Source organism: Pseudophryne corroboree, chromosome 1 (genome assembly GCF_028390025.1).
Source record: "Pseudophryne corroboree isolate aPseCor3 chromosome 1, aPseCor3.hap2, whole genome shotgun sequence".
NCBI lineage: Eukaryota > Metazoa > Chordata > Amphibia > Anura > Myobatrachidae > Pseudophryne > Pseudophryne corroboree.
In genome coordinates, this window is record NC_086444.1 from 958614864 (window position 1) to 958636370 (window position 21507).

The window sequence follows — 21507 nt, forward strand, 5'->3', positions numbered from 1 at the left end:
TTTTTCAAACAGGTGTAGATGCCAGAATGAGGGAGAGTGAAATTCATTAGTACCTTACCTCATGTTAGGGTTACCACCAGGGGTTAAAGTGGGGGGGAATGAGGTGAAACTGAGTTCCACCACCTGTAATGTTAGGGGGAACTAATTTTACCACCTCCATTGCCCTGCGCAATAATTATGTGTAAGGGGCACTACTACTGTGAGCATTCTGTATATAAGCAGCACTACTACTGTGGGCATTTTGTGTATACGTGGCACTTCTGTGAGCATTATGTGTAAAAGGGGTACTACTGGGGTCATTATGTGCAAGGGGCACTACAACTGTGCACATGTGTAAGGGGCACTACTACTGTGGGAATTGTGTATAAGGGGCACTACTGTGGGCATAACATGCATAGAGGGTACCATTGTGTAGTGCAGTGTGAATAAAGGGCACTAATGACCTGAATAAGGGGCATTACTATGTGGTGTTATATGAAAAGGAGCACTACATGAGGTGTAATCTGAATAAGATTGTGCTACTTTGCGATGTAATTTGAATTAGGGGTACTATTATCTGATCATGCTGGTGATTTGTGAAATCTATGTCCCTTTGTAAAGTATGGGAAGTAGGGCATTAATTTATAGTTTGCAGGTGGGTGCCAAAATCATTAGGACTGAGCCTGGCTCCGCTTAATGTGAGCGGGGATTGGAGTAGGTGGTGGGGTAAATGAGTTCCACCACCTCTCCGCGACCACTTTACGCCCTGGTTACCACTTTTTACATTTTTAAATTACTGGACAAGAGGACGCAAACCCTCCTTCCATCAGGTACAAAATAATCTGCTCCTAAACTTTCCTCTAAATTTATAATTGCTGTCACCTGTGTTGAACTAGTTCTTTAAAAAGGAAGGTGTTTCAACACAGATCTGAGCAATTAGAAATGAAGAGGGAAGTCCAACTACAGAGAACTTTGTACCTGATAGAAGGGGTTATATTGGAGGTAAGCGTGTAGCTACCATAGGTGCAGGGAGTGCAGCTGCTATAGGGCCCAAAGCTGAGAGGGGCCCACCTTCACTGTCAAAGTTACATGTGTTGTATACATTTTCCACTATTGGATGGTATATAGGGGCCCTTACAGACTTTTGCCTTTCGGCCTACAATATATCTACATACAGATGGGTCCACGTTTATCTTGGCCTTTAATAGGATTAACTGAGACTGGGCAGTCGGACTTAATCCCCTGCTGTATTGTTCTCTGTATTTCTCTTACGTTCTAGAGGATGCTGGGTTCCATTTTAGTACCATGGGGTATAGATGGTTCCGCAGGAGCCTTCGGCACTTTAAGACTTTTTAACAGTGTGAACTGGCTCCTCCCTCTATGCCCCTCCTCCAGACCTCAGTTTAGAAAATGTGCCCGGGAGACTGGATGCACACCAGTGGAGCTCTACAGAGTTCTGCTGGAAAATACTTTGTTAGGTTTTTTATTTTACAGGGTAGCTGCTGGCAACAGCTTCCCTGCTTCGTGAGACTTAGGGGGGAAGTAGGAACCAAGTTCTCAATTAGTTCAATGGCTCTGCTTCTGCTGACAGGACACCATTAGCTCCTGAAGGGTACTGAACACAGCCCTTGCCTGGCTGCTGCTCACTCCCACAGCACTGTCGCCACCCCCTAACAGAGCCAGAAGTTAGAAGGCTGGTGAGTATTTACCGGAGACCTGCAGAGAGGGGCCCTCCGGTCATCATGGCGGCATAAAGGTACCATCGTAGCACGGGAAGCTGCGCGAAAACATGTCTCTCAGCACAGGGTGGGGGGCATGCTCTGAGGGACATGATAAAATCCTTACTCTCACTGGCATTAAAGTACACACAAGGGAGCCGCTGGTGTATATACCCCTGCCAGTATAAATATTGTATTACTGAGGCTGAACCGCATCATTACAGGGGGCGGGGCTTCTCAGACTTGCTAGTAACACTCAATTGGCGCCATTTTCTCCTCACAGAGACGCCGGAGCGCTGATCCTGAACGCTGCTTCTCACATATCGCTGATACAAGTACCATGGTGTTATAGAAGGGGAGGGGAGCACATAGTGTGTTGAAGTCTGCGGACTTCATATTGGATAAAAGCGCTCTGGTTATGTATATATATATTATTGTATGCAATACATATTGGGCGCTTGGTGTGGACTGGCAATTCCCTCTGGGTCCCTCTGACAGACATTAGGGTAGATCTGTCCCCAATAGCTCCCCTGTGTGTGAGTGGATTGACTGTACACGTGTGTACCATGTCTAGAGAAAGTTCTTCCCCAGAGGAACCCATTTTGGAGGCACAAGAGTGTTCTGAGCCTGTATGGGTGAGAAAGCTGCAGAGTAATATGTCTATGCTAGCAAATAAATTCTCTGAGTCTGAACAGTAGACAAAGTATTGGAGACAGTCTGTGGAGGATGCACTGTTTGCTGATTCCTCCACGTCATCCACTTGGGACCCCTCCTGTTCCCAGAAAAGGTCTCTAGCCCAAATTATGCAAAGGGACACTGACACAGATTCCAACACGGAGGTCGACACTGGGGATTTGAGGGGGGTAGACCCCAAACTGGCTAAGAGCATTCAATGTATGATAGTTGCTATAAAAGAGGTATTGGAGTTTCCTGACACAACACCTCCACCTGAGGAAAAAGATTATTTTAAATTAAATAAAAAAACAGGTGGTGACTTTTCCTCCGTCTAAGGACTTTCTTTGAGGAATCCTGGGTTAACCCGGAAAAGAAGTTTGCTATCCCTAGAAGGTTGCGGGTAGCGTACCCTTTCCCTGAAGAGGACAGGCATAAGTGGGAGTCCCCCCCCAATGATAGACACCTCAGTCTCCAGGATATCAAAGAAAATTATTTTACCTGCCCCAGGTTCAGCTTCATTAAAAGAACCTGCTGACCGCAAATTGGAGATGACTTTAAAGTCCATCTATGTTGCAACGGGTACGTTACTCAGGCCCACAATTGCTTCTGCGTGTGTAGGTAATGCAGTGGAAAAGTGGGCAGACAACTTGATTGTTAATATTGACACGGTAGATAAAGATGATATGCTGCAAATTCTAGGGCATATAAAAGATTCTGCAGGTTACTTAGTTGAGGCTATGAAGGACGTTGGCTTACTGGGTTTAAGGGCCTCTGCTATGGCGATTTCAGCCCGCAGGGCGCGCTGGATCCGCCAATGGAATGCTGACGCAGAATCAAAAAGAAATATTGAGGCATTCCCCTACAATGGTAAGACCCTCTTTGGTGAGAAACTAAATGCCATGATATCAACTACTACATCTGGCAAGTCAGCATTTCTCCCGTCGGCAGCTGCGCCGGCTAAAAAAGTATATCATTCTAATACTATGCAGTCCTTTCAGCCCAACAAGTACAAAAAGGCTAAGAGTACCCCTTTTTTGACAGGAAAAGGGAGAGAAAGAGATAGAAAACCTACAACTCCTTCAGGCTTCCAGGAGCAGAAGTCAACAACTTCTTCTGCAAAAGCCACAGCATAACGCTGGGGCTCCACTGCGGGAGTGCGATCGGGTGGGGACACGTCTACTATTTTTTAGTCAGGTTTGGCTTCGCTCAGACCTGGATCCTTGGATTTTACAGATAGTATCCCAAGGTTACAGGTTGGAATTTCAAGACCTTCCCCCATGCCGATTTTTCAAATCAGCCTTACCAGTTTCTGCTCAGGACAGCACAAATGTCCTGAACGCAATACACAAATTATGTCAAGACAAAGTAATTTCCTTGGTTCCTGCCGAACAGAAGAACCAAGCCTGTTTGTGGTGTCGAAGCCGGATGGCTCGGTCAGACCGATTTTAAAACTAAAATCTCTGAATCTTTATTTGAAAAGGTTCAAATTCAAGATGGAGTCCCTGAGAGCGGTGATCTCCAGCTTGGAAGAAAAGGAATTTCTGGTGTCAGTGGATATCAAGGATGCTTACTTGCATGTCCCCATTTACCCGCCACATCAAGCATACCTGAGGTTTGCGTTCAGAATTGCCACTACCAATTCCAAACATTACCGTTCGGGCTCTCCACGGCCCCGAGAATATTCAACAAGGTGACGGCGGAGATGATGGTTCTCCTTCGCAAGCAAGGAGTCAACATAATTCCATACTTGGACGATCTCCTCATAAAAGCGAGATCCAGGGACAAGCTACTCCAGAACATAGCATTATCCCTGATGGTGCTTCAACAGCACGGTTGGATCATCAACTTTCTAAAATCTCAGTTGGGACCAACGATGAGATTGTCATTTTTGGGAATGACACTGGACACCGAGGTACAGAGAGTATTTCTACCGGTGGAAAAGGCTCAGGAGAACCAGAGCATGGTCAAACAAATTTTGAGACCATGGGGAAAATGGTAGCAGCTTACGAGGCGCTACAATATGGCCGATTCCATGCCAGGGTCTTCCAGTGGGACCTACTGGACAAGTGGTCAGGGTCGCATCTCCACATGCATCAAAAGATAATCTTGTCAGCGAAAGCCAGAATTTCGCTCCTGTGGTGGCTACAAATTTCTCACCTCCTGGAGGGACGCAGGTTCGGGATTCAGGCCTGGATCCTGGTGACCAAGGATGCAAGTCTCCGAGGATGGGGAGCAGTCATGCAAGGCGAAAGCTTCCAAGGAAGACTAGCCAAGGAGGGCTTGGTATCCAGATCTTCAAGAGTTATTACTGGAAGATCCTCGGCCTCTTCCTCTTCGCGAGTACCTGCTTCAGCAGGGACTGTTAGTTTATCAGGACTTACCGCGGCTGCGTTTGACGGCATGGCTGTTGAGCACCAGATCTTAGCCCGTGAAGTCATTCCCACACTTATTCTGGCCAGGAAAGGGGTAACGTCCAAACATTGCCATCGGATTTGGAGAAAATATGTATCTTGGTGTGAATCCAAGAAATCTCCTGCGGTGGATTTCAATTGGGACATCTTCTCCTATTTCTACAGGCGGGTGTGGATGCTGGATTGAGATTAGGGTCTATCAAGGTCCAAATTTTGGCCTTGTCCATTTTCTTTCAGAAACAGTTGGCTTCCCTTCCTGAGGTCCAGATGTTTGTGAAGGGGGTTCTGCGCATCCAACCTCCCTTTGTGCCTCCTGCGGCGCCATGGGATCTTAATGTGGTGCTACAGTTCCATAAATCGGACTGGTTTGAGCCTCTGCAAGAGGTGGAGTTGAAGTTTCTCACTTGGAAAGTGGTCATGCTGTTGGCCTTGGCTTCAGGCAGACGAGTGTCTGAGTTAGGAGCTCTGTCACACAAGAGTTCTTATTTAATATTTCATGAAGATAGGGCTGAACTGAGAACGCGTCAGTACTTTCTTCCGAAGGTTGTATCTTCTTTCCATATCAACCAACCAGTGGTGGTGCCAGTGGCTTCTGACACCTCAGCCGTTTCAAAGTCCTTGGATGTCGTCAGAGCGTTGAGGACTTATGTTGCAAGAACGGCTCGGATAAGGAAAACAGAATCTTTGTTTGTCCTCTATGACCCCAACAAGATTGGGGGCCCTGCTTCTAAGCAGACTATTGCGCGCTGGATCAGGGGTACCATTCAGCACGCTCATTCCACAGCAGGATTGCCATTACCGACTTTGGTAAAAGCCCACTCTACAAGGAAAGTGGGTTCGTCCTGGGCGGCTGCCCGGGGTGTCTTGGCTTTGCAAATCTGCAGAGCTGCTACTTGGTCAGGTGTAAACACGTTTGCTAAGTTTTATAAGTTTGACACCTTGGCTGCTGACGACCTTAAATTTGGTCAGTCAGTTCTGCAGCAACATTAGCACTTTCCCGCCCGTACTGGGAGCTTTGGTACATCCCATGGTACTAAAATGGACCCCAGCATCCTCTAGCACGTAAGAGAAAATAGGATTTTAATTACCTGCTGGTAAATCCTTTTCTCGCAGTACGTAGAGGATGCTGGGCGCCCGCCCAGTGCTCATTTTTCCTGCTGATTACGTTTATCTTTTTGCACAATTTTCATGTGTTCAGATGTTGACAGCTATTGCTGTTACGTTATACATGCTGGTTGGCATGAGTTATGTTAAAGGCCATGTTAGCCGACATGTTTTTTATGTGTGGTGTGAGCTGGTGTGAATCTCGCCACAAATTTAATTGTAATTCCTCTCTCAAAAATGTCCGTCTCCCCGGGCACAGTTCCTATACTGAGGTCTGGAGGAGGGGCATAGAGGGAGGAGCCAGTTCACATTTTTAAAAAGTCTTAAAGTGCCGAAGGCTCCTGCGGAACCGTCTTTACCCCATGGTACTAAAATGGACCCCAGCATCCTCTACGGACAACGAGAAAAGGATTTACCAGCAGGTAATTAAAATCCTATTTTTATTACTGATGTGCACCGGACATTTTTCGGGTTTTGTGTTTTGGTTTTGGATTCGGTTCCGCGGCCGTGTTTTGGATTCGGACGCGTTTTGGCAAAACCTCCCTGAAAATTTTTTGTCGGATTCGGGTGTGTTTTGGATTCGGGTGTTTTTTACAAAAAACCCTCAAAAACAGCTTAAATCATAGAATTTGGGGGTCATTTTGATCCCATAGTATTATTAACCTCAATAACCATAATTTCCACTCATTTCCAGTCTATTCTGAACACCTCACACCTCACAATATTATTTTTAGTCCTAAAATTTGCACCGAGGTCGTTGGATGACTAAACTAAGCGATCCAAGTGGCCGACACAAACACCTGGCCCATCTAGGAGTGGCACTGCAGTGTCAGACAGGATGGTCGATTTAAAAAATAGTCCCCAAACAGCACATGATGCAAAGAAAAAAAGAGGTGCACTGTGGTAGCTGGATGGCTAAGCTAAGCGACACAAGTGGCCGACACAAACACCTGGCCCATCTAGGAGTGGCACTGCAGTGTCTGGCAGGATGGCACTTCAAAAAAATATTCCCCAAACAGCACATGATGCAAATAAAAATGAAAGAAAAAAGAGGTGCAAGATGGAATTGTCCTTGGGCCCTCCCACCCACCCTTATGTTGTATAAACAGGACATGCACACTTTAACAAACCCATCATTTCAGCGACAGGGTCTGCCACACTACTGTGACTGAAATGACTGGTTGGTTTGGGCCCCCACCAAAAAAGAAGCAATCAATCTCTCCTTGCACAAACTGGCTCTACAGAGGCAAGATGTCCACCTCCTCCTCATCGTCCGATTCCTCACCCCTTTCACTGTGTACATCCCCCTCCTCACAGATTATTAATTCGTCCCCACTGGAATCCACCATCTCAGGTCCCTGTGTACTTTCTGGAGGCAATTGCTGGTGAATGTCTCCACGGAGGAATTGATTATAATTCATTTGGATGAACATCATCTTCTCCACATTTTCTGGAAGTAACCTCTTACGCCGATTGCTGACAAGGTGAGTGGCTGCACTAAACACTCTTTCAGAGTACACACTGGAGGGGGGGCAACTTAGGTAAAATAAAGCCAGTTTCTGCAAGGGCCTCCAAATTGCCTCTTTTTCCTGCCAGTATACGTACGGACTGTCTGACGTGCCTACTTAGATGCGGTCACTCATATAATCCTCCACCATTCTTTCAATGGTGAGAGAATCATATGTAGTGACAGTAGACGACATGTCAGTAATCGTTGGCAGGTCCTTCAGTCCGGACCAGATGTCAGCACTCGCTCCAGACTGCCCTGCATCACCGCCAGCGGGTGGGCTCGGAATTCTTAGCCTTTTCCTCGCACCCCCAGTTGCGGGAGAATGTGAAGGAGTAGCTGTTGACGGGTCACGTTCCGCTTGACTTGACAATTTTCTCACCAGCAGGTCTTTGAACCTCTGCAGACTTGTGTCTGCCGGAAAGAGAGATACAACGTAGGTTTTAAATCTAGGATCGAGCACGGTGGCCAAAATGTAGTGCTCTGATTTCAACAGATTGACCACCCGTGAATCCTGGTTAAGCGAATTAAGGGCTCCATCCACAAGTTCCACATGCCTAGCGGAATCACTCTGTTTTAGCTCCTCCTTCAATGTCTCCAGCTTCTTCTGCAAAAGCCTGATGAGGGGAATGACCTGACTCAGGCTGGCAGTGTCTGAACTGACTTCACGTGTGGCAAGTTCAAAGGGTTGCAGAACCTTGCACAACGTTGAAATCATTCTCCACTGCGCTTGAGTCAGGTGCATTCCCCCTCCTTTGCCTATATCGTAGACAGATGTATAGGCTTGAATGGCCTTTTGCTGCTCCTACATCCTCTGAAGCATATAGAGGGTTGAATTCCACCTCGTTACCACGTCTTGCTTCAGATGATGACAGGGCAGGTTCAGGACTGTTTGCTGGTGCTCCAGTCTTCGGCACGTGGTGGCTGAATGCCGAAAGTGGCCCGCAATTCTTCGGGCCACCGGCAGCATCTCTTGCACGCCCCTGTCGTTTTTTAAATAATTCAATGTATGTGCAAAACATGGGACGTGCTGGAATTTGCCCAGATGTAATGCATTCACTATATTGCTGGCGTTGTCCGATGTCACAAATCCCCAGGAGAGTCCATTTGGGGTAAGCCATTCTGCGATGATGTTCCTCAGTTTCCGTAAGAGGTTGTCAGCTGTGTGCCTCTTCTGGAAAGCGGTGATACAAAGCGTAGCCTGCCTAGGAACGAGTTGGCATTTGTGAGATGCTGCTACTGGTGCTGCCGCTGCTGTTCTTGCTGCGGGAGGCAATACATCTACCCAGTGGGCTGTCACAGTCATATAGTCCTGAGTCTGCCCTGCTCCACTTGTCCACATGTCCATGGTTAAGTGGACATTGGGTACAACTGCATTTTTTAGGACACTGGTGACTCTTTTTCTGAGGTCTGTGTACATTTTCGGTATCGCCTGCCTAGAGAAATGGAACCTAGATGGTATTTGGTACCGGGGACACAGTACCTCAATCAAGTCTGTAGTTGCCTGTGAATTAATGGTGGATAACGGAAACACGTTTCTCACCACCCAGGCTGCCAAGGCCTGAGTTATCCGCTTTGCAGCAGGATGACTGCTGTGATATTTCATCTTCCTCGCAAAGGACTGTTGGACAGTAGTACAAGTGGTCTTCCGACTTCCCCTCTGGGATGACGATCGACTCCCAGCAGCAACAACAGCAGCAGCGCCAGCAGCAGTAGGCGTTACACTCAAGGATGCATCGGAGGAATCCCAGGCAGGAGAGAACTCGTCAGACTTGCCAGTGACATGGCCTGCAGAACTATTGGCTTTCCTGTGTAAGGAGGAAATTGACACTGAGGGAGTTGGTGGTGTGGTTTGCAGGACCTTGGTTACAAGAGGAAGGGATTTAGTGGTCAGTGGACAGCTTCCGCTGTCATCCAAAGTTTTTGAACTTGTCATTGACTTATGATGAATGCACTGCAGGTGACGTATAAGGGAGGATGTTCCGAGGTGGTTAACGTCCTTACTCCTACTTATTACAGCTTGACAACGGCAACACACGGCTTGACACCTGTTGTCCGCATTTGTGTTAAAATAATTCCACACCGAAGAGGTGATTTTTTTTGTAATTTGACCAGGCATGTCAATGGCCATATTCGTCCCACGGACAACAGGTGTCTCCCCGGGTGCCTGACTTAAACAAACCACCTCACCATCAGAATCCTCCTTGTCAATTTCCTCCTCAGCGCCAGCAACACCCATATCCTCATCCTGGTGTACTTCAACAGTGACATCTTCAATTTGACTATCAGGAACTGGACTGCGGGTGCTCCTTCCAGCACTTGCAGGGGGCGTGCAAATGGTGGAAGGCGCCACCTCTTCCCGTCCAGTGTTGGGAAGGTCAGGCATCGCAGCCGACACAATTGGACTCTCTTTGGGGATTTGTGATTTAGAAGAACGCACAGTTCTTTACTGTGCTTTTGCCAGCTTAAGTCTTTTCATTTTTCTAGCGAGAGGATGAGTGCTTCCATCCTCATGTGAAGCTGAACCATTAGCCATGAACATAGGCCAGGGCCTCAGCCGTTCCTTGCCACTCCGTGTCGTAAATGGCATATTGGCAAGTTTACGCTTCTCCTCAGACGCTTTTAATTTAGATTTTTGGGTCATTTTACTGAACTTTTGTTTTTTGGATTTTACATGCTCTCTACTATGACATTGGGCATCAGCCTTGGCAGACAACGTTGATGGCATTTCATCGTCTCGGCCATGACTAGTGGCAGCAGCTTCAGCACGAGGTGGAAGTGGATCTTGATCTTTCCCTATTTTACCCTCCCCATTTTTGTTCTCTATTTTTTAATGTGTGGAATTATATGCCAGTATCAATAGCAATGGCCTCCTACTATATATACTGCGCACAACTGAAATGCACCACAGGTATGGATGGATATTATACTTGACGACACAGAAGTAGTTAGAGCAGTGGCCTACTGTACCGTACTGCTATATATTATATACTGGTGGTCAGCAAACTGTGCAAAACTGAAATGCACCACAGGTATGGATGGATAGTATACTTAACGACACAGAGGTAGGTAGAGCAGTGGCCTACTGTACCGTATTGATATATATTATATACTGGTGGTCAGCAAACTGTGCAAAACTGAAATATACCACAGGTATGGATGGATAGTATACTTGACGACACAGAGGTAGGTAGAGCAGTGGCCTTCTGTACCATACTGCTATATATTATATACTGGTGGTCAGCAAACTGTGCAAAACTGAAATGCACCACAGGTATGGATGGATAGTATACTTGACGACACAGAGGTAGGTAGAGCAGTGGCCTACTGTACCGTACTGCTATATATTATATACTGGTGGTCAGCAAACTGTGCAAAACTGAAATGCACCACAGGTATGGATGGATAGTATACTTGATGACACAGAGGTAGGTAGAGCAGTGGCCTTCTGTACCGTACCCCTATATATTATATACTGGTGGTCAGCAAAATTATGCACTGTACTCATACTATATACTACAATGCAGCACAGATATGGAGCGTTTTTCAGTCAGAGAACGTATAATACTGGTGGTCACTGGTCAACAAAACTCTGCACTGTACTCCTCCTATATAATACTGCTGGTCTCCAGTCCCCACAATAAAGCAGTGTGAGCACAGATATATGCAGCACACTGAGCACAGATATGGAGCGTTTTGCAGGCAGAGAACGTATAATACTGGTGGTCACTGTCAGCAAAACTCTGCACTGTACTCCTCCTATATAATACTGCTGGTCCCCAGTCCCCACAATAAAGCAGTGTGAGCACAGATATATGCAGCACACTGAGCACAGATATGGAGCGTTTTTCAGGCAGACAACATATACTGGTGATCACTGGTCAGCAAAACTCTGCACTGTACTCCTCCTATATAATACTGCTGGTACCCAGTCCCCACAATAAAGCAGTGTGAGCACAGATATATGCAGCACACTGAGCACAGATATGGAGCGTTTTTCAGGCAGAGAACGTATATTACTGGTGGTCACTAGTCAGCAAAACTCTGCACTGTACTCCTCCTATAATACTGCTGGTACCCAGAATAAAGATATTTGCACTGCAGCCCCCTGAAACAAAGTGAGAGGACGCCAGCAACGTCCTCTCACTATCATTTCCAATGCATGAGTGAAAAACGGCGGCGACGCGAGGCTCCTTATATAGAATCCGAATCTCGCGAGAATCCGACAGCGGGATGATGACGTTCGGGCGCGCTCGGGTTAACCGAGCCATACGGGAAAATCCGAGTCTGCCTCGGACCCGTGTAAAATGGGTGAAGTTCGGGGGGGTTCGGATTCCGAGGAACCGAACCCGCTCATCACTAATTTTTATTGCAGCTGAGAACAATAGATGAAGGGTTTATGTAAATAAACCCTGGTGAGCCTAGGTGAAGCAAAGAGGCCAAGATATCTGTGGATCTATCTGTACCTCCCAACTGTCCCAATTTCAGCGGGACAGTCCCGCTATGCGGACTCTGTCCCGCTATTCCTCCCATGGGTCGCAGTGTCCCGCGGGCGGGGGATCAGTTGGGGGAACCAGTGATCACCGCTGCTCTGCTTTGCAAAGCAGCTGGTGATCACTGAATAAATGCCACGCGCATGCGCACGACATCTGACAGTGCTGGGAGGAGAGGAAGAGGCTGCCCAGCTGCTAAAGGAAAACTGGGCATGCCCCAAAACAGCAAAAAACGGGGATCGTAGTGCGATGACACGCCCCCATCACTCGAGGACCCGCCTCCTCTCATGAGGCCCCGCCAGTTTTCCGCTGCGGCCGCGCGGCATGTCCCGCATTAGTGATTCCGAAAGTTGGGAGGTATATATCTATTTACACCCCTGGACCTGCTTTGTACAGTACTGTGGTATAAAATGAACTGGAGTGCATTATAATGTTACATACAGTAATATGAACTGGGGCACTGTAATGTGGCACAATATGAAGTGGTGGCACTATAGTGTGGCATAATATGAACTGGGGACACTGTATTATCACATCATTCTTAATTTTCTCATGTTACAGTATTAGCATTTATTAACCCATCTCCTCAAACCCTCCTCCCATTACACCTCAGAATTATCTTTAAAAAAATATTTTTATTCCCTATTTAGAATTTCCACTTCTATTCCAAATAACAGGGAATAATAAGGCACCACAGCCATGTATTCAAATGGCCAAATATGGGTGGATCCAGTGTCTATCAATTAGCATGTCCAATTAACTACCAGCACTCTTGTTTAAAAACTGCAACTTTTAGCAATCACATCACGTCCTGTGATCAAGCTCATTATGCGAAACGTACGTAAAAAAAAAAAAAAAAATTGCAGTTGGTGGAATTATATTTGGCACCAATAAATTGGTATAATCTGATACGGCCGTTCTGGTGCCCCTAGGACTTTCTAGGAGTGAAAGGCAAGTCCTAATTGTGGACGTTGTGCGGTGTCAAAGAATTTTTTCCCACACAATAAGCCTTCACTCATGTGTGTACTTTTCTTGTGGCTGATGTGTCACATGGTGACTAAGCCAGGTGGCTGCACATAATCTCATTTTTTTGTTGACCAACTGTACCATATATGTTTACAAATCCTCAATATATAGCGGTTATACTATATATACCTGGGTGACTCAAGAAGGGTGAGTACAATATTTGCGGTCATACCTCACTGGAGATGCCCAATCTCTTCTGATCTTGGAAGCTAAGCAGTGAAAGGCCGGGTTAGTAATAGGATGGGAGACCACCTCTGAACACCCTGGTACTGCAACAAATTGACTCCCCAATACAGTGTCACTTATACATATATTATTGGGTACTCGGTTTTCACATGACTAAATGATTTAATTTTCTGCATCTAGTGAAAGGCAAGTCCTAATTGTGGACGTTGTGTGGTGTCAAAGAATTTTTCCCACACAACAGGCCTTCACTCATATGTGTACTTCTTTTGTGGCTGATGTGTCACATGGTGACTAAGCCAGGTTGGCTGCACATAATCTCATTGTTCTGTCGACCATTGTACCATATATGTTTACAAATCCATAATATATAGCGGTCATACTATATATACCTGGGTGACTTAAGAGGGTGAGTACAATATTTGCGGTCATACCTCACTGGAGATGCCCAATCTCTTTTGACCTTGGAAGCTAAGCAGTGGAAGGCCGGGTTAGTAATAGGATGGGAGACCACCTCTGAACACCCTGGTACTGCAACAAATTGACTCCCCAATTCAGTGTCACCTATATATACTGTATATTATTGGGTACTCGGTTTTCACATGACCAATGATTTAATTCTCTGCATCTATAATGATCCATAATGGATATCTGCAGAATAAATGATGGTCACATACTACATGAGTTTCAATGTGCAATGATGAATTATTTTTGGTACCACAGCTATTAATTTCCGGCAACTGGTAGATTGTGATACGGATATCATGTATGATTTATAATCTTTTTTAAAATTTTCGCGAAGCTTCTTCATACTCAGATACTCCTTAAATCCTATTTTATGATTTACTTATTAAAAATTATTTTATCAGTATTAACATGCCCTCTGAATTAGAGTGCTCCCAAAAAAGAGTCTACTTTCCAATACTTCTCTGTTTTGTTTTTTTTGGCTGTTAAATTTGACTCTTGGGAGCACCACTGAAAGCAACAAGCATTGGCATTAGGACTGATTATCCACACACATTTGGTTGCTATATCTGGAAGCAATTCAGTTATAATTCAGTTTTTCAGGGGTTACTATCTACTTGATTAAGGACTTGTGCGGTTCCCACTTTTTCTCTTTCAGACACTGTATTTAGTAATGTGAATTAGTGGTACTGTATTGCATAATGTGTACTGGCTGTACTATAATGAGATATACTATGGTCTATAAAATAAATAAGGGCAGTTCTAAGGGGGATAACATTAAGGCACTACTATAGTTCAGTAAATAAACTAGGGCACTATTATGAGGCATACAGTGACTGTCCCTTCAAAATGTTGCTATGGGGCCCACAAAGTTTGAGTTACGCCCCTGATTGGAGGGTCTGCAGGATGTGACCAGGGGGCATAAATTGGGTTATAACTTTTTTATTTGTCAGGTTTCTGCCCATTTTCTACCAACTCTAATAAAGTGCCCCTAAATATGTCTCAGAGACCCCTTATGCCCTGAATTGGAATCCCATAGCCCTCTAGTACAGCTTTATATGCCTCAAAGTCAACCTGTTTCTCTACAGCTCCATGCTTCGTTGGTCTCTGCAGCTTCCGCTCCCCTGTGTCACTCCAGCTCCAGCCCCCATGTCTATATAACGCTAGCCCTCTTTTGTCTCTTCAGCCCCCTTCTGTTTCTCTGTTATGCCTGGATGTTTACTTGAATCCCAGATATGTACTGTCCAAGATTACAATCCATCCAGACTCTAGACAGTGTGGGAGATTTCTGTAAAAAGGGGTTTTGCTTCTGTGCATCTGTCCGAGATGCACTGATCTTAATTGCATGGAGATCTATGCAATTACAATAGGCGTTCATCGGTGGTAACTGGGGGTGGTGGTAATCATCATCATCAGCAGGTGTGTTGGAGCATGTGTTGGAGGGTATATAGGGGCTTGCCAGTGTTAGGTTATGGCACTGGCAAAGGCAGATATGTACCTTTGGACATTCTGAGCAACCAAATGGGTCTACAATGATGCTGCCGATAGGTAATTGATGGTGTAACTTTTTGCACACATTGACAGATTAGAGCCATAGCCAGTGGACATCTGAGTAGGAAGTTCAGCGGCAGCAGCATTAGCATAAATTAGCAGTAGCAGTTATGACAAAAAGCATAACAGCTACTTCGTCTCTGTCCACCTTTGGATCAGGCCCATAATAAAGCTTCTGGCATGACAAGTCATCAAGCCCTGCCCCTTCCCAGGTCCAGCACCAGGAAGAGGCAAGGAAAGCACTTCTTGGTACATTTTCAACAAGTTTTGTGCCTGACACAACTGGTACGCATCCTTAGCAGAGTTTACATTCATCTCTGCAGGAAAGGTTCCACACGTTCTTAGCATTAAAAGAGTTAATTTGACTATGTTTGATATTAATTTAGAAAGGTTTAAATTAGTTTAGTACATATAATTATCATATCAGATGGTCACTGGGAGGGTTTAATTTAGGGATTTGCATTCATTGTACATTTTGAAATTAAATTGGAATAGCTGTCATTTGAAATGAATACTGTATGAAAACTTTATCTTAATTTAGAAGGAGAATCAATATGTAGATAGACAGTGTCTACTCTAGATAGAACAGGCATACCCAACCTAGATCCTCAAGGCACACTAACACTGCAGGTTTTAGTATTATCCAGACTTCAGCAAAGATTGCTAAATCAAAATAACTTATCAGGGGGCCTGATGCAGAGATGGATAAAAATGCATAGCCGCTTTCAAGCAGCTTTGCCTTTCCGTCTGATTATAAGTAGGGGCATGCAGGAGAAATCTCAGTAGAAGAGATGCATCCCTACATGTAGCTGCGATCCCAGCACTACAACCAATGCTGCAAGCTGGGATACAGCAGTGCAACCATCGTTCACGATGTTCCACACAGAGGGCCAGCTGAGTAATCTCCAGCTTACTCAGCTGACCGACAGAAGTGGGGGCTGCGAGGCTAGGAAGTAACCCTGGACTCTCTCCTCTCAGAAAACAGGGGTGATATGGCCCCATTTCTGGGAATCTAGGCCTCTGCCTATCCACCCTCTCAACGCTGGTGCCTGTCAATGATGCAGTGGCAGAGGGAAACTGCAGGTGACAATGCAAGACCTGCCTGATCTGTGGATGCGCAGATTGGACTTTGCACAGCCGCAGATTCCTGATAATTGGGAATCTGTTTGGATTAGACCCTAGTTCATGGCTAGACAAATCCCATGGCCAGGTCGCTGTGGCAACCATATTTTGGTTGGTGAACAGATTATCAGGAAAGGAGGAAGCAGATCCTCAGCCTTAGCGGTGCATGTGCTGAGTGTCTCTTCTGGCCTGTGCTGACTGCTGTGCCTGTCCGTCCCAGCCTGTGCTGACTCCTCTTGTCCATCCTGGCCTGGGCTGTCTGCTGTCTCCAAAATCCGGCTGCATAGAGCTCTCCTGTAAGAGGATCTATGTTTGGCTGGGAAATGCAGCTTTGGATGGGAAACTTATGTGGGGTGGGGGTTGTTTGCCCAGGGGGTGGCAGTGGAGGGGTGGTTTGCCTGTGGGTATCCCCTTAGCTGTGTGGCCATGGGAGTGTAGCCTTTCAGTGTAATATTTACAATATTGTCAGGGCTCCTAGGTTTTAGAACAAATTGTCAAGCCCTGCCTTAAGTCACCTGTGTTCAAGCATGGATATCACTAAAACTTGTACTGTTAGTGTGCCTTGAAGACCAAGGTTGGAAAAGTTTGATATAGACACGTAAAGGGTCAACACCATTTGGTCAACATGCATTAGGTCGACAGGTAAAAGATAGACAGTGCTTAAGGTCCACAGGTACAAAAGGTTGACAGGGTCAAAAGGTTGACTTGACAGTGGTCAACACACATATGGGCAGCACCATTTTTTTTTCACTTACTGTATATTTAGTCTTTGCTGGATTTACTATCCACAATTGGGAATAGTAACCTGTAGCGAGCATAGAGAGAGAAGGGAGCCAACAAGGGTACACGTTTACAGTGATTGTGGTCACAGATGATGAAACATACAGCATGACATCCAAAAAAACCTTTTTTACCTTTTTTATGTCGACCATTTCCATGTCAACTTTTGACCCTATTGACCTTTTTCACCTTTCATCCTTTTCTACTGTCTACCTTTTTTGATGTTGACCTTTTGCCACTGTTGGCATTTTGACCCTGTCAATCTAATGCATGTTGACCATATGGGGTCGACCTAATGACTATCTCATTACTGTAGATCTACACCACACCTATTTAGTGTATATTTACTTCTACAGCTAGAAGTTCCTAACAATTTTTTGGTCCTTAGAAATGAATACAGTGCTCTTAAAGTGACCAAATACACATACCACCCTTAAGTGACAAAGTGTGTATTTTTCAAAATTAAAATGTTGTGAAAAACTGTATTTATCCATGGAATTTTTTTTAATTAGTAATTAATAGAGATGAGCGGGTTTGGATTTAACGCCAGAATTAACGCAAGTTCGGTTTTATCCGTTTTTTTCCTATTGGCTATCCAAAACACGTGACATCCGTGAGCCAATAAGATGCCGTTTTGAGAACCGAGTAAAACCGAGTAAAACCGAACCCGCTCATCTCTAGTAATTAATCTAAAGATTATTTGGAGATATTTTCATTTTACACATAAGCAGATAATTAATTTCAGTTACTTCGAGAAAAAACTACAGTACATAACATTATTTGCCATTGAACTGCTTAGATCCAAGTTAAAAGCTATAGCTAGTATAGTACAATGTATGAGATTTTTGTTTTGCTATTACAGACACATCAAAAGTGCTTGCTCCCACTAATATGTAGTAATACAATATGCTTAATGCTTGAACAGGTGCAGTCAGTATTAACGGTGCATCTGTTCTCTGTAAAAGGATATGCAGTAATCACTTAATAAAACAACTGAACAAATAAGTGTATTGTGTAAAAGTAATCTCTGAATCAGATCTGTAAATAAAAAAGTTTAATTGTGGGCATCATCAAGCCATACATACACCATAAACTGCCTCTACACCCATGACACAGTATACAGTAATTACTAAACGTTGTTAAGTATATTGCTTGAATTTAATCCTGATGATAATATAATCTTCATATGAGGAGCAACAGCATACATACATACATACATACAGTAAATAATACAGAGGCAAGCTTAGTGTAGCCTTTCAGTATAATATTATAGTATATAGCATTAATCTTAGTATTAATAATTGATTGTATCTTTATGGTGCCAGCATATTTTAAATTGATAGTTTTCAGGGAATGACACACAAAATTGATAATTCTTTTGTTGCTATATCATATAACCCATTCATGGTACATTTACGGCAATGTACTGATTATGTGAAATTAACTATGCTATAAAGCATTGAAATGTACAGTTTATTATAAAATGATTCATTAGGTATTTCTACAAGTTTGATACCACACAAAATGTCCTGAATTCTACTACTACAAATTATAAATATAATAAAAGTAATAATTAGTACAGTAGGTGGTAAGAAAAGAATGTTAAACTGTTGCATCAACAAAATGAAAAGATTTGTATTGCTCCAAAATTAAAATTTGATTTATAAAATACAGCTTGAACATAAATACAAATAACAATTGTATCTGCAACTTATTGCATGTCTATGTAATGTGCTGTATGCATATACATATTCAGTATGTATTCATATATATTCAGTATATTATGGTGGTACTTAAAGATTTTTTTACATTTCAAAAATTCTCCAAGAAGTATTCACCTGGTTCTGCATTAGGTTATAAAGTTTTTCACATTTTGCAGGACACAATTTGCCTTTCTTCTCCAGTCCTACCCCAACCATGCCACATGGGAAAATGGGTTGACCATCCTATGGGAAGAATGGCATTCGATGATGGCGAACTTGAAAATTGTATAACATGTATATTGGACACATACTGTTTTTAGCTAGCCAAAAGGGATTGAAGTTCGACATGCATGAGCTAAGTGGCAAGATTGGCATGCCATAAGATAGGTGTATGATGACAAATTTGTACAGGGGCGGATTGGGATTGAAAATTAGCCCGGGAAATGTATGGAAGCAGCCCTAATGGGGGTGGGGTCTGACGAGTGGGCCTGATTCTGAGTTGGATGCAGTTGTAGCCTTGTGTCTTGTGCTGCTGTTGCGTCTGCGTGCTAATACCACTACACAGCCCTCTCTGGTCTACATCTGTGCATCAGACTGTTCAAGGATGGAGACGCCCTCTGTCAGTGTATACAGGTGCTGCAATCTTGCTTTGTGCATCTTTAGATGCCACATTCAGTCGCACCATTGAAACTTTCACCAGCCCTATACTAGGTGCAGATCATCTAACTGAGTATGGCCTCCAATGTGCGCAATGCAGCATCTTAATATATAGTGTGTGTAGTGGACATAAATTTATGTTATCATTGGGGTCTACTGTATTTATTTTTTTATTTAAGCGATGTAGAGTGCCCCCATCCACTTGCGTATATATATATATATATATATATATATAAGTACATATCAGGAGCACTCACCAGTCTTCATAAGCCTTATTTTATTAGTAGCATCAGGAAATCAGCAAAGGGGTATTGACGTTTCAGGACACGCAGGTCCCTTTGTCTCTGTATTGTACCCCACCTAACAGGGGGTAATCCTGAAGTTGTAGCTTATCCATACAGCGCGTTAACTAGGTCTAAACCCGATATTATATATATATATATATATATATATATATATATATATATATAAATTATATTACACATACAGCACCCTTCGATAAATTCTTATGTTGATGGGAGTGCAAGGCTTTTTGGGAAAAAAATAATATATATATATATATATATGTATATTTATTGTATATTTATATATACATACACGTATATATCTCATAGATTATATATATATTTTATATATTATACATATAATATATACACATCATATAATTTATATATATATATATATATATATATAAACATGATGAGGCTACCCATTTTAAAAAATGGCAGCCTGGCACACTATGCACATTAGTTATTAAAAGTGGTACTTTTTACCAGGTGGCTCCGAACTTCTTTTCATTTATGGATGATGGAGGCCACTGTTCTCATTGGAACATTCAAAGCAGCAGATATTTCTCTGACGTCCTAGTGGATGCTGGGGACTCTGTTAGGACCATGGGGGGGTAGCGGCTCCGCATGAGACTGGGCACAAAAGTAAAGCTTTAGAACTACCTGGTGTGCACTGGCTCCTCCCCCTATGACCCTCCTCCAAGCCTCAGTTAGATTTTTGTGCCCGAACGAGAAGGGTGCACACTAGGTGGCTCTCCTGAGCTGCTTAGTGAAAAGTTTAGTTTTAGGTTTTTTATGTTCAGTGAGACCTGCTGGCAACAGGCTCACTGCATCGAGGGACTAAGGGGAGAAGAAGCGAACTCACCTGCGTGCAGAGTGGATTGGGCTTCTTAGGCTACTGGACATTAGCTCCAGAGGGACCGATCACAGGCCCAGCCATGGATAGGTCCCAGAGCCGCGCCGCCGGCCCCCTTACAGAGCCAGAAGACAGAAGAGGTCCGGAAAATCGGCGGCAGAAGACGTCCTGTCTTCAACAAGGTAGCGCACAGCACGGCAGTTGTGCGCCATTGCTCTCAGCACACTTCACACTCCGGTCACTGAGGGTGCAGGGCGCTGGGGGGGGGGGGCGCCCTGAGACGCAATAAAAACACCTTGGATGGCAAAAAATGCATCACATATAGCTCCTGGGCTATATGGATGAATTTAACCCCTGCCAGAATACACAGAAAAACGGGAGATAAGGCCGCCGAGAAGGGGGCGGAGCCTATCTCCTCAGCACACTGGCGCCATTTTCCCTCACAGCTCCGTTGGAGGGAAGCTCCCTGGCTCTCCCCTGCAGTCACTACACTACAGAAAGGGTTAAAAAAGAGAGGGGGGCACTAATTACGCGCAGTATTAAAAATACAGCAGCTATAAGGGGAAAAACACTTATATAAGGTTATCCCTGTATATATATAGCGCTCTGGTGTGTGCTGGCAAACTCTCCCTCTGTCTCCCCAAAGGGCTAGTGGGGTCCTGTCCTCTATCAGAGCATTCCCTGTGTGTGTGCTGTGTGTCTGTACGTTTGTGTCGACATGTATGAGGAGAAAAATGATGTGGAGACGGAGCAGATTGCCTGTAATAGTGATGTCACCCCCTAGGGGGTCGACACCTGAGTGGATGAACTGTTGGAAGGAATTACGTGACAGTGTCAGCTCTGTATAAAAGACAGTGGTTGACATGAGACAGCCGGCTACTCAGCTTGTGCCTGTCCAGACGTCTCATAGGCCGTCAGGGGCTCTAAAGCGCCCGTTACCTCACATGGCAGATATAGACGCCGACACGGATACTGACTCCAGTGTCGACG

At 44.5% G+C, this 21507-nt stretch overlaps 1 protein-coding gene and 2 pseudogenes across 2 annotated transcripts in view; all 3 read left to right on the top strand.

Moving 5' to 3' along the window:
* FSTL5 (follistatin like 5) overlaps positions 1–21507 on the top strand; it is a 1009581-nt gene that overhangs the window by 12994 nt on the left and 975080 nt on the right. The gene's annotated exons all lie outside the window — the stretch shown is intronic.
* On the top strand, positions 13072–13191 carry LOC134944537 (5S ribosomal RNA; annotated as a pseudogene).
* LOC134948395 (5S ribosomal RNA) lies at positions 13517–13636 on the top strand (annotated as a pseudogene).